The sequence below is a fragment of the Tupaia chinensis genome, unplaced genomic scaffold (genome assembly GCF_000334495.1).
Source record: "Tupaia chinensis unplaced genomic scaffold, TupChi_1.0 Scaffold143906_1, whole genome shotgun sequence".
Classification (NCBI taxonomy): domain Eukaryota; kingdom Metazoa; phylum Chordata; class Mammalia; order Scandentia; family Tupaiidae; genus Tupaia; species Tupaia belangeri.
In genome coordinates, this window is record NW_006203757.1 from 1,043,555 (window position 1) to 1,054,881 (window position 11,327).

The window sequence follows — 11,327 nt, forward strand, 5'->3', positions numbered from 1 at the left end:
AATAACAAAAAGTTGCAGGAGGAAAAAAAAATGCACATTTGATGACTGCAGCGAGCTGTATGGGCACAGCTGGGGACTACTTTATAGTATGTTCATTCTACTCACTGGGGTTTAAGCCTAGGGTCAGATTTGGGTACATGTATAGGTATGTGTCAGCTGTGCTAGCTACTGGATATATTTAGACTAATTAAGTTCATTGTCAGAACAATTGAATGGGGGAGGGGGCAGAAGGCATGGAGGGCAACCATGGATGCCAGGGACAATGGAGGAGGAAGATGGGACATAGCAGAGGGTGGGGGATGGGGAATCAGGGATGGCAAGACAAAGGGCAAGGTATGCAGGATGTAAGAATTGGAAAATTATTTGCTGAGAACATGTATGTTGATGTGCTTGATTGAACCAATGCACAGTGTATTTTGGATGGAAAATTCATTGGTGTGTTGTGATGGTGTATAGTGAATTAAAGTAGAAAATAAAAAAATAAATAAATAAAAAAGATTTAAATGTAAATACAAAATCATAAAAGAACTCGAATGGGCAAATTCCCTAATGTAGGGAAGAGTTTCCTAACTATGACTCACAGTCTAGAAACCAGGAAAGATAGGGACCAGCAATTGGCATAATGGCTATGTTACTGGACTCCCATGTAGTCGACCGCGGTTCGAATCCCCGACCTGGTGGCTTAAACTCATGCTAGGCATGTGTTGCATGCATGCTCAAGATCCCAAGAGGAGAATGGAGGAGAAGAGATTGCAGTATAGCCACCTCTAGGGGCGGGGGGGGGGGGGTGATTTCTCGCTTTCTGTCTCTCTGTCTCTGTCTTTCTGGCAAGTGCATGTGCCCTATAACAAAAACCTCTCCAAAAAAAAAAGAAAAAAGAAACCAGAAAAGATTAGTAAGTTTTTATTATAACATATAAAAATGAAATAATTTTAAAAAATGTTTCTATATGACTAAACAACAAAAATATAAGCAAAGACAAATAACAAATATGTCTATATTTGCAACTATTATCAGAAAGCTTTAATCAGTGTATATATAAGACTTTCTAGAAATTAAGAAGTAAGGACTGGTCAGCAGGTGGCATGGAAGTTAAGATGGCTAGATCCCACATGGATAATTCCACAGTCAGATCTAGCAGCTTGAAAATCACCAGACGTGTGTGTGCGCATACTCAAAATCCTGAGAGGAGAACAGAGGAGAAGGGACTGTGGCATGGCCATCTCCCGGGGGAGGGTGTGTGTGATTTCTCACTTTCTCTCTCTCTCTCTTTTTCTCTCTCTTTATCTCTTTCTCTGATTAGTGCATGCACCCTTTAGCAAAACATTAAAACAAAACAAAACATAAACAAAAAACAACAACAAAAGAAGAGCCAATGACCATCTCTGACTGCGTGTTTGATTAATATGAAAACATTTACAAGGAGCACAAACAATCATTCTGCTGAGAATTTTTTTTTGAGAGTTTTTTTGCTATAGGGCACATGTGCTCACCAGAAAGACAGAGACAGAAAGCAAGAAATCACCTCCCAGGGGGGATGACCATGCCGCAATCCCTTCTCCTCCATTCTCTTCTCGGGATCTTAGGCACATGCGCACATGTGCCCGGCATGAGTTTAAGCCACCAGGTCCAGGACTCGAACCAGGTCTGGGACTCGAATCGCCGTCGACTACCTGGGAGTCCAGCAACATAGCCATTACACCAACTGGTGGTCCCTTTGCTGAGAATTTTAAGTGATGACAGAGTTTATGAGTTAAGGGCATGGCCTGGGTGATCGGGGTTTAAATCCCAGAGCTGCCATGTCCTAGATCGTGACTTGGCCAAGTTACCTCGCCTGCCTAGGCCTCATTTCTCTCCTCTATAGATGGGGACTACAACAGTATCTACCCTGCAGGGCTGCTGTGAGGATAACCACATCTGAACGCGTTCAGCAACGGAAATACTTGTCGCCTAGTATAATAAACCTTGGCAAACACTTGTTGGTCCTCAAGCAGAGACTTGACAATTGGGAACGTAAGCTAACTTTAAGATCTTGCGGACCCTCAGAATGCGAGGTCCACATTAAGCATGGCAAACTCAGCCAACCGCGGTGCTGCAGCAGTCACACATGCCCTGTGAGGCTGAGGCCACGTGGGGAGGCCTCGGGTTTGTGTCACAAGGTCTCTCCATGCACATCAGGCACGCATCTGCCTGTGGTCCTGGTTGGCTGAGCCTGGGGGAAGGATCGTGGCATGGGCCACGTTGCTAATTGCTCTTTTTTCTCTTGCTTTTTCTGTCTCCTCATTCCATGGAGGTGGGGGGATTTAAAAAAAAAAAAAAAAGCTGTAACAAACTAAACATCAACATTGTTAGAATGATAAGGTGCTGCTCTTTTCCACCTTACATGTTTTGTTACTAATAGATTTACAACCATTATGACTATATTATTTTCCCAAAGAGAACTGAGACTCAGAGGGATTAAGCAGTGCACTTCAAGTAGCAACTACTGAGTAGTAAAACTAAGCATCTGGTCCAGTCCTGACTGATCCCCAAAACTGGGTGTCCATCACACTATGCCATCCTTTAAATAAGAAACCACTGGTCAAATTAGTAGTAGGAAAAGATAGCCTATAAAACCCCAGCCCTCTAAGAACTGCCGTCTGTGGGAGAGCACTTGTAAGTGGGAGTGAGAAAATGCATGCGGGTTTTAGCAGCTCTTTATCACATGCTGTGCTGACCTGTCTTTTTATCAGAAGGCAGAAAGGTTAAAGAGGCCCTGCAGGGGCAAGTGGTGTGGTATTTAAGGTGCTGGATTCCCATGTGGCCAACTCTGCAGTTTAAGTTCCAGACCTGGTGGTTTGAAAAACTGAACATGTGTGTGCATGCACCCAGATTCCTGAGAAGAGAATGAAGGGATTGCAGTGTGGCCATTCTTCTCTGTGGGGTGATTTCTCACGTTCCCTCTCTCTCTCTCTCTCCCCAGCAAGTGCACGTACCTTATGGCAAAAATCTAAACATACATGCATACATAAATAAGTTAATTAAATTAAAACAGTAATAGAAAAGAAAAACAGGCAGAGCATGCGTGTGAACATGTGTGCCCCAAAATCTGACAGGATGGAGAATGGAGAAGAGATTGTGGGGTGAACACACCCCATTGAGGGGGTGCATTCTCCCCTTTTCTCCCCCTCTTTCTCTCTCTCTTTGAAGACTATTTCTCACTTTTTACTTCTATATTTATTTGAAGCAATATGTAGTACTGTTTTTATGGGAGTAGACCCATATATTTTTCCTACCTTGTATGTTTTTGAGCTTCCTCCATGTTATTTTACATAGATCCCACCTTAACCATGCCACCAACTGGCCCTGTTAACAAGTAATTTCAGAAAGTTATGTCCAGGGCCTGCCCCATGACCTAGTAGTTGTGACAGTTGGAGTGCACGTGGCTAACTCTGTGGTTTGAATCCCAGACCTGGTGGCTTGAGAAACACGCTGGGCCCATGTATGTGTGTCTAAACCCCCAACAGACGGAGAAATGGAGAAGGGATTGCAGTGTGACCGTGCCACACTGGAAGAGGGGGTGCCTTCTCCCTCTCTCTCTCTCTCTCTCTTGGTCTCTCTCTGGTGAGGTCACACATCCTTGGGCAAATTAAAAAAAGAAAAATTGTGTCTGGCTGGACATCTGATCTCACGTAGATACTAAGAATAATAGAGTCCAGGTGCTCACGTACACAAGGAGGCCGAGCAAGACACATCACAGTACCTGTGCCTTGTGCCGCCTGTTCTGTGCATGCCTCATTGTACGTTCCAGGGCGCTGCACTCCAAAAAAATAAAAAAGAGTAGCTCTCTGAGTAGCAAAATGAGGATTTAACAATCTCTAAGTTTATCGTTTTCTACAATGCCTATGAAATACTTGTCTAATAAAAAAATAGGAAGTTTGAAATATGAAAATGAAAGGCGTTACAGTACTTTCTACTTACAAACTGTGATGAATCCTTGGATAAACATATTCTGAATATGAGTTTGCTTAAAGGATCTTTTTGTGGGTGTGTTCACAACTTTGATGTTAGCAATATGAGTGCATGCATTAAAATGAAACAATAAGACATGGTAAATGTGAAATAAAAGATTTCATTCAGAGTAAGACGTTATTAATTGTTTAATTAATTGCTACTCCGACTTCTAAAGTCCGAGCTCTGTGGAAGGCCCACAGTCCCTCCCTGAGAAAAGAACTATTCAGCTTGAGCAGATAGCCTTACAGGCATCCCCTCCTCCTCTTCAGGCTCCACAGAAGACGGATGGGTTCCGCAGTCCCCAGGCTGGATGACTAAAACGGGCTCTACCAAGTACAGAGCCCTGCAGCTGAGTCACCCATGGTTTATCCTGACCTCTGGCAAAAAAAAAAAAGAATAGAAAAACTGAATCATGCACCTTCACACTAACTTCCTATGAAAAAAGCTTTCTCAGAGACTCAAGAAATGACTTAAGTTTTAGTTTCCTCAACTTTCCAAAAGGGAGAGCGAAATCACATATCAGGAAAACTTCTGATGTTTGATGTGAGCATTTCCATGGCAAAAAATGACCCTCCTGACGCAGTTCAACAGGCAGAGGTGCCCCATCCACATCTAATGAACGCAGCCACCTTGTCACCCCAAGCTCTCCTCATCCTCTGTGCTCCAGGAATAACGCCTCAGGCCCTCAGGAGACGGAGTTGGCGATTCTCGGAAGAAACAGGTTGGAAAAACTCCTAGGAGAATAAAGGCTGTCTCTCCTATAGGGCAAGACACCTGCTTTGGTATGTGAATTTTTAGGATTCTTTCATGTCATCTTTGTGCACAGAAATGCTCCACTAACATCAATCTTCTGGATCACTGGAAAAGCCATGACATGTTTTTCTATGCAAAAAAATGCATCATGACTTTTCCGACGACCCAGTATTAATACTGCTTGGGAAAGGAGAGACAGTTGGAGAAATATTGTAAATTAAAAGTTAGTTCTGGAAGGACCAGCAGCTGGCGTGGTGGCTGAGGTGCTGGAGACCCACATGGATGCCTGTGGTTCGAACCCTTGGGCCAGCATAATGAAAAATCACACCGGATGCATGTGCATGGGTTCCCAAAATCACAAAAGGAAAATGGAGGAGAAGAGACTGCAGTGTGACCATCCCCCTGCCAGAGAGTGATTTCTTACTTTCCCTCTTTCTCTCTGCCTCTTTTTTTTTTTTGAAGAGGTTTATTTGCTATCGGGCGCGTGCGCTCGCCAGACAGACAGAGAGAGACAGAGACACAGAAAGTGAGAAATCACCCCCCAGGGGGGATGGTCACACTGCAATCCCTTCTCCTCCATTCTCCTCTCGGGATCTTGGGCACGCATGCACATGCGCCCGGCGTGAGTTTTAAGTCACCGGGTCCGGGACGCGAACCGCGGTCGACTACGTGGGAATCCAGCGACATAGCCATTATGCTAACTGCTGGTTCCCTTTCTCTCTGCCTCTTTAGTGAGCACATACGGCCTAGAGGAAACTTCAAAAGTTCTGAAATGTCAGTCTCACCACGGGATTATTCTAAGTAGCTGCTTGCTTCATTCATTCATTCATTCAGCAATTTATGTATTTGATGATTAATTCTCTTACTCACAGAATCCCCACAAGTATCAGAAATAATTCTGTGCCTGGGCAACCAACATGATTTCAACATATTCCCTGTGTGTTTGATTTTTTTCCTTATTTTGCCCTATGCTAAAAGATCCAAAGCACTTCGAAAGGTCTTTGTAAGACATTGAGATATTCTGTCAGACGATGTGTTTTTGTATCTGTCTCACTGGCCCATCTATTTGGAGCATGTGAATGAATTCGTTTGTATTATGTACTCTCCCAGAAGACCCGTATTCTAAACAGATGACATGAATTCATGTTTCCAGGGATGCAGAACCTACCAAATGCGTGTATTATTTTATGAACAAATGGTTTCCTAAAGAATGTGAAGAGTCAGGATCAGGTTCAGAAAACACATATTTTAGCTTTTAAAAAGACTAGGGTGAGGGCCGGCAGGTGGTGTGGTGGTTAAAGGTGCTGGATTCCCACATTGCCAAGCATGGTTCGAGTCCCGGACCTGGCGGCTTGCTTTCTCGCTTTCCCTTTCTCTCTTTCTCTGTCTCTCTCTGGCAAATGAATAATAATAACATAATGGAATTGAATAAATAATTCTCAAAAAGGAAAAAAAGGCTAGGATGAAACTATTGCTGATAAAGGAATACTATTCTGCCAATATGAGGGATGAACTCCTGCCACTTGATGTGAAATGGACCAGCCTGGAGGACATTATACCAAGTGCAATAAGCCAGTCACAGAAAGAGAAATGCCACATGGTCTCCCTCATATGTGGAAACTGAAAAAAAAAAAAGAAAAAAGAAAAAAGAAAAAGGCCTCATAGGGGTAGAGGGAAAAATAAAGAATGATTGATTGCTAAAGGCTGGGAAGATGAGTGGAGGGGCAGAGAAGGATGTTGATTAACAGAAGTAAAATTACAAATAGAGGGGCCAGCAGGTGGTGTGGTGGTTAGGGCACTGGACTCCCATGTGGCTGACCACGGCTTGAGTCCTGGACCTGGCAGCTTGCTTTCTCACTTTCCCTCTCTCTGTGTCTCTCTGGTAAGCATGTATGTCCTGTAGCAAATTAAAATAAATAAATAAAAAATAATTCTTTAAAAAATATTACAGATAGATAACAGCATTTCTAGAGTTATGTTGTACAATGGGGAGAATACGGGTAGCAACAACTTATTACATATTTCAGTAATGGAAAGGGAGGATTCTGAATGTTCCCAACACTGGTAATGACAATGGCTGAGATCATGGGTGTGCAATTATCCTGAAAGAATCATGACACCGTGTATTCTTGCACTAAGAAACCACATTGCATTGCTACAACTGGGTACAATTATTACATGTTAATTTTAAACATCTCAAAAATTGTTGATTAAAAAGAAGGATGTCCTTCATATCCTAGGGGAAAAAAACCTAAGTGAAAGAGACTTTATTTAAAAGGCAGGGTAGAAGCAAGGCCAGGACAGACGCTTTGCCACTCGGCTGGCATGCTCTGAAAAGAGCCAGCAGACTAGGGCACGCGGGATCAAACCCCCACATTCAGGCCACAGTCCCCCAGGCTGAGCTAACTGGAATTGACTGCTCCATGGAATTAGTCTTCCATCTTTAACTGGCTGGAAAACGTGCCAAGAGATTTTCCCTGACAGTCCATCAGGCAGAAAACAGGAGGACAAGAGATGGTCCAGGAGTCACCAGTGGGACTGAAGGGCATGACGCTGTGTGGAACAGGATGTCGGAAGCGACTGGAAGCTAGAGGGCGGGCGATGCTCTCTGGAGCAGGGCCTGTAGCTGCCTGCCCCCTCGTAAACCCTCCCTCCAAGGCCATCACCTCCAGCGGATGAGGTCACAACGACCTGTACCAGGTCCCGACAAACGGTTTCCTCCCAGGAGTGAAGTCACCTGAAAGCGGAGCTCTGACAGGACTCACCCCGGTGTGGACACACAACTAGTGACTGGCAGAGCCAAGGCTGTTTCCTTTGCCATCGTGTGCACACAGCCCCTTGAACGACCCCTCTCTAGAACTTCCGGATGACAAGCTTCCTGCAGCAGCCAGAAGAGCATTTATTCCTAACATGCTGCTCAACGTGGGAAGAGCCAGGAAGCAGTAACTGAGGTGCACATTTTTGACTCAACAATTCTATCCCTGGGAATACGCTCTCTTGGATGTGTGTAAAAGTACAGCTATAAGACAGTTCATTACAGGACGATATCTATTTTAAATAAACAGGGGCCAACAGATGGCATGGTGGTCGAGGCACTGGTGTCCACGTAACTGACTGCAGTTTGAGTCCCGACCTGGTGGCTTGAAAATCACACTGGGTGCGTGTGTGTGTGCCCCAAACCCTGAAGAGAATGAAGGAGAAGGGATTATGGTGTGGCTATCCCCCGTGGGGGATGGTTTCTCACCTTCTCTCTTTCTTTTTCTGTGTCTCTGGCAAGTGCACATGCCCTATAGCAGAAATCTCTCAAAAAAATATATAACAACTTAAATATCATACTCTGTGTGTTAAATGTAATCATAAAATGTATTATGTAACCTCTAAAAACAATGGTGTAGAGGGAGCAGCAGATGGTGTAATAATTATGTCACTGGAGTTGCACATAGTCAACCATGGTTCAAGTCCCGGACTTGGCAGCTTAAAATTCATGCCGGGCACATTTGCGTGCGTGCCCAAAATCCCAAGAGGAGAATGGAGGAGAAAGGACCATGGTGTGGCCATTCCCCTCAGGAGGTGACTTCTAGCTTTCTTTCTTTCTGTCTCTCTGGCAAGGACCAGTGTCCTATTAAAAAAATCTCTCTCTAAAAAAAAAAAAAAAAATGGTGTAGAGCTCACTGGTGGCACAGTTGTTGAGGCAGCTAGATCCCACATGCCCCGCTGTGTGGTTTGAGCCTCAACCTGGAGGCCTGAAGAGGCACACCAGGCATGTGTGCTTGGAGGAGGATGCGTGGAGGAGGGGGAATGCAGTGTGGCCCTCGCTTTCACTCTCCCTCTGTCTCTGTCTCTCTCTGGAGAGTGCACATGCCCTATGGCAAACAATTTTTTAAAAAATGGTGTAGGAAAAAAAAAACCTGTCTTATATATACTTCCTAATTCTACAATAAGCAAATATTTTCGTAAAGCATGTACAAAAGTACTGTAGGAAAGAAGAATTTCGAATTTTATAGAAATCAATGCTACAGAGTTAATGGCAATGAAAATCCATCGGAACGACAATGCTAGGCTGAACTGGGGGACGTCAATCTCCATATAAGATAGTGAGTCACGCCTACATTTTTAGTGATTAACATCTGATTTTATTACTTAAGTTATCCTTTAACTTTTCATGCTTTTTATTTATCAAAAGCTGGTCAAAAATGAGAAAGTAAGATAAGAAAAAGACTTTTGGAGTTGATTCCATTGCCTGGTGGTTGGGGCGATCAGACCAAACATGGCCAATTGTGCAGGCTGAGTTCCAGACCGAACAGTTTGAGAAACACACCAGGGGTGTGTGTGTATGTGTCTAAAATTCCAAAAGGAGGGATGGAAGAGAAGCCTCACGGGGGTGTTTTCTCCTTTGTCTCTGTCTCTCTCTGGAAAGTTCACATACCCTCTAGTCAAAAAAAAAAAAAAAGAGAGCTTTTGAAAAAAAAAAAGTAATAAAATCCACAGTCATGTCGTCCATGTACCTCACCTAGAGGTATTTTTCCTCCCATGAGTCAGATACTCCACGAGGTGTTGGAACATCGAAACAGATCAGCAGCTGGAGTACAGATGGGAAAGGGATTTCTGCCACAGACAAAAAACGCTGAGGGCAGAGAGAAACAACCCCTGGCAACTTAGTGAGGAGAGGGCGCTAGATGAGCCGTGATGAGCTGGCCTGGGAATGCAAGATGCACAAGTTCCTGGGGCCAAGTAACCCCAAAGCATCAAGAGATCCACACAGTTATAGCAAGGCATGACTGACGGTCATGGAGAGCCATCGAAAAAGGCAAATGATCATTGGTATAACCCGTCTCAGAAGGGGGTTGCATGGCTGGACACCAGTCAAATGTGATACTCTGAGAAGTTGACTCTAGAGAGGCCGGTAGGTGGTGTGGTGGTTAAGGGCACTGGGCTCCCAGTGGCTGACCCTGGTTCCAGTGCCAGGACCTGGCAGCTTGCTCTTTCACTTTCTCATTTTTTTTTTCTCTCTGTCCCTCTCTGATCAAATTTAAAAATAAATAAAGTCCAACGGAATAATTCTTTAAAAAAAAAAAAGTCAACCTAAGGGAGGTCTGGAGTTCTTAACCCCTCCCTGAGCACCAGGTACATGTATGCCCATGATCTGGGGTGAATCACAGCATGAAGACCCTGTTGGGGGGCTGGCAGGTGGTGTGGTAGTTAAAGGCGCTGGACTCCCACATGGCCAACCACAGTTCAAGTCCCAGACCTGGTGGCTCGCTTTCTCACTTCCTTTCTCTCTCTTACTCTGTCTCTCTCTGGTCAAATTTTAAAAATAAATAAGGTTAAATAAAACAATTCTTTAAGAAAAAAGAAGACCCTGTTGGGAGTGGTCTCTCTCTAGTTCTCTTTTATGGAAGAAATAAATACACTTCACACACACACACACACACACACACAACCATAATTTCTATGCACATAACTAGATAAATGTATGCACTTGCATACATTTTGTATTTTTATATATTTCAAAAGTCAGAATATATGTAGCGGTGGTGTCTGTCTGTGTGTGTGTATGTATGCATATACATATTTAGCTACTTCTAAATTTTTTTTTATTTGTCAGGGGGTGTGTGTGTACTTCCCAGAGAAAGAGAGAGAGGGAGAAAGTGTCCCCCGATGGAGCGTGGTCAGTTACAAGCCCTTCTCCTTCATTTCTCCATCCAGTTGAGAGTTCGGATACACCCACGTGCCCAGCATGTTTTTAAAGTACTGGACAGGGATCCAAACCACGTGGTTGGCCATATGGGATCTGGTCCCTGACAGGCAATGGGGCCAGCCCTAACATTTTCGTCTTAAAGAATAAGAAGGAGGGGCATCTAAGGAGAGTCTGTAGAGCCTGTGGTTTCCTTGGCAGTGCTGCACAGCGTTACTTTCATCATTTCGACAAGGACACTGTGGTTATGTAAGATGTTAACATCAGGGGAGCGAAGCGAGACGTTTACGGGAAATCTGCACTATCTTTGCAATTTTTTTGGTAAACCTAAAATTCTTCTAAAATGAAAGATTATTATTAAAAATATAGGGAAAAAAAAAGAAGAATGAGGTCTTGGTTATCTCATCAGATCTTCTACATTTTGCACCCTCTCCCCAAATCTCACGGGGTCTGGCAGCTAAGTTTGCACTGACTGGGTTTGCTTGTATCAACAGCACCATGGTAAGACCCCTTAAACAACTGTCAGAAAGCTTGTGCTCTCACTAGAGAGAGAAAGACAAAGAGAGGGAGGAAGAGGGTGCCTCCCCCGCCCCACCAAATGGGGCATGGCCACCCATGTGCACCTGGTGTGTTTTTTTAAACTGTTGGGTCCAGGATTTGAACCATATAGTCAGTCATGTGGGATCCAGCTGTCTTACCCATGAGGCCATTGGGCCAGCCCCATGGCAGGATCCTTTGACTCTAGAGGGTTCCCTTCCTTTAGAACCTGACAAGTCAGGATAAAGGATCATCCCATCACCCCCACTGAGAACGGGAATGACCAGTCCTCTCATGACCAGCCATGAGAAAGCGAGCCTGCTCCACCGTCTGTAAAATCTGGGAAAGA

General features: G+C 44.2%; 1 protein-coding gene and 1 long non-coding RNA gene across 2 annotated transcripts in view; one reads left to right on the forward strand and one right to left on the reverse strand.

Moving 5' to 3' along the window:
* The window catches only part of ARHGEF3 (Rho guanine nucleotide exchange factor 3), a 207,100-nt gene that overhangs the window by 118,993 nt on the left and 76,780 nt on the right, over positions 1 to 11,327 (reverse strand). The window lies entirely within an intron of this gene.
* LOC114005489 (uncharacterized) overlaps positions 4,667 to 11,327 on the forward strand; it is a 12,495-nt gene continuing 5,834 nt past the window's right edge. Inside the window, exon 1 of the long non-coding RNA XR_003547336.1 lies at positions 4,667 to 4,775. This is a non-coding gene — a long non-coding RNA (uncharacterized LOC114005489). The remainder of the gene's footprint in view (positions 4,776 to 11,327) is intronic.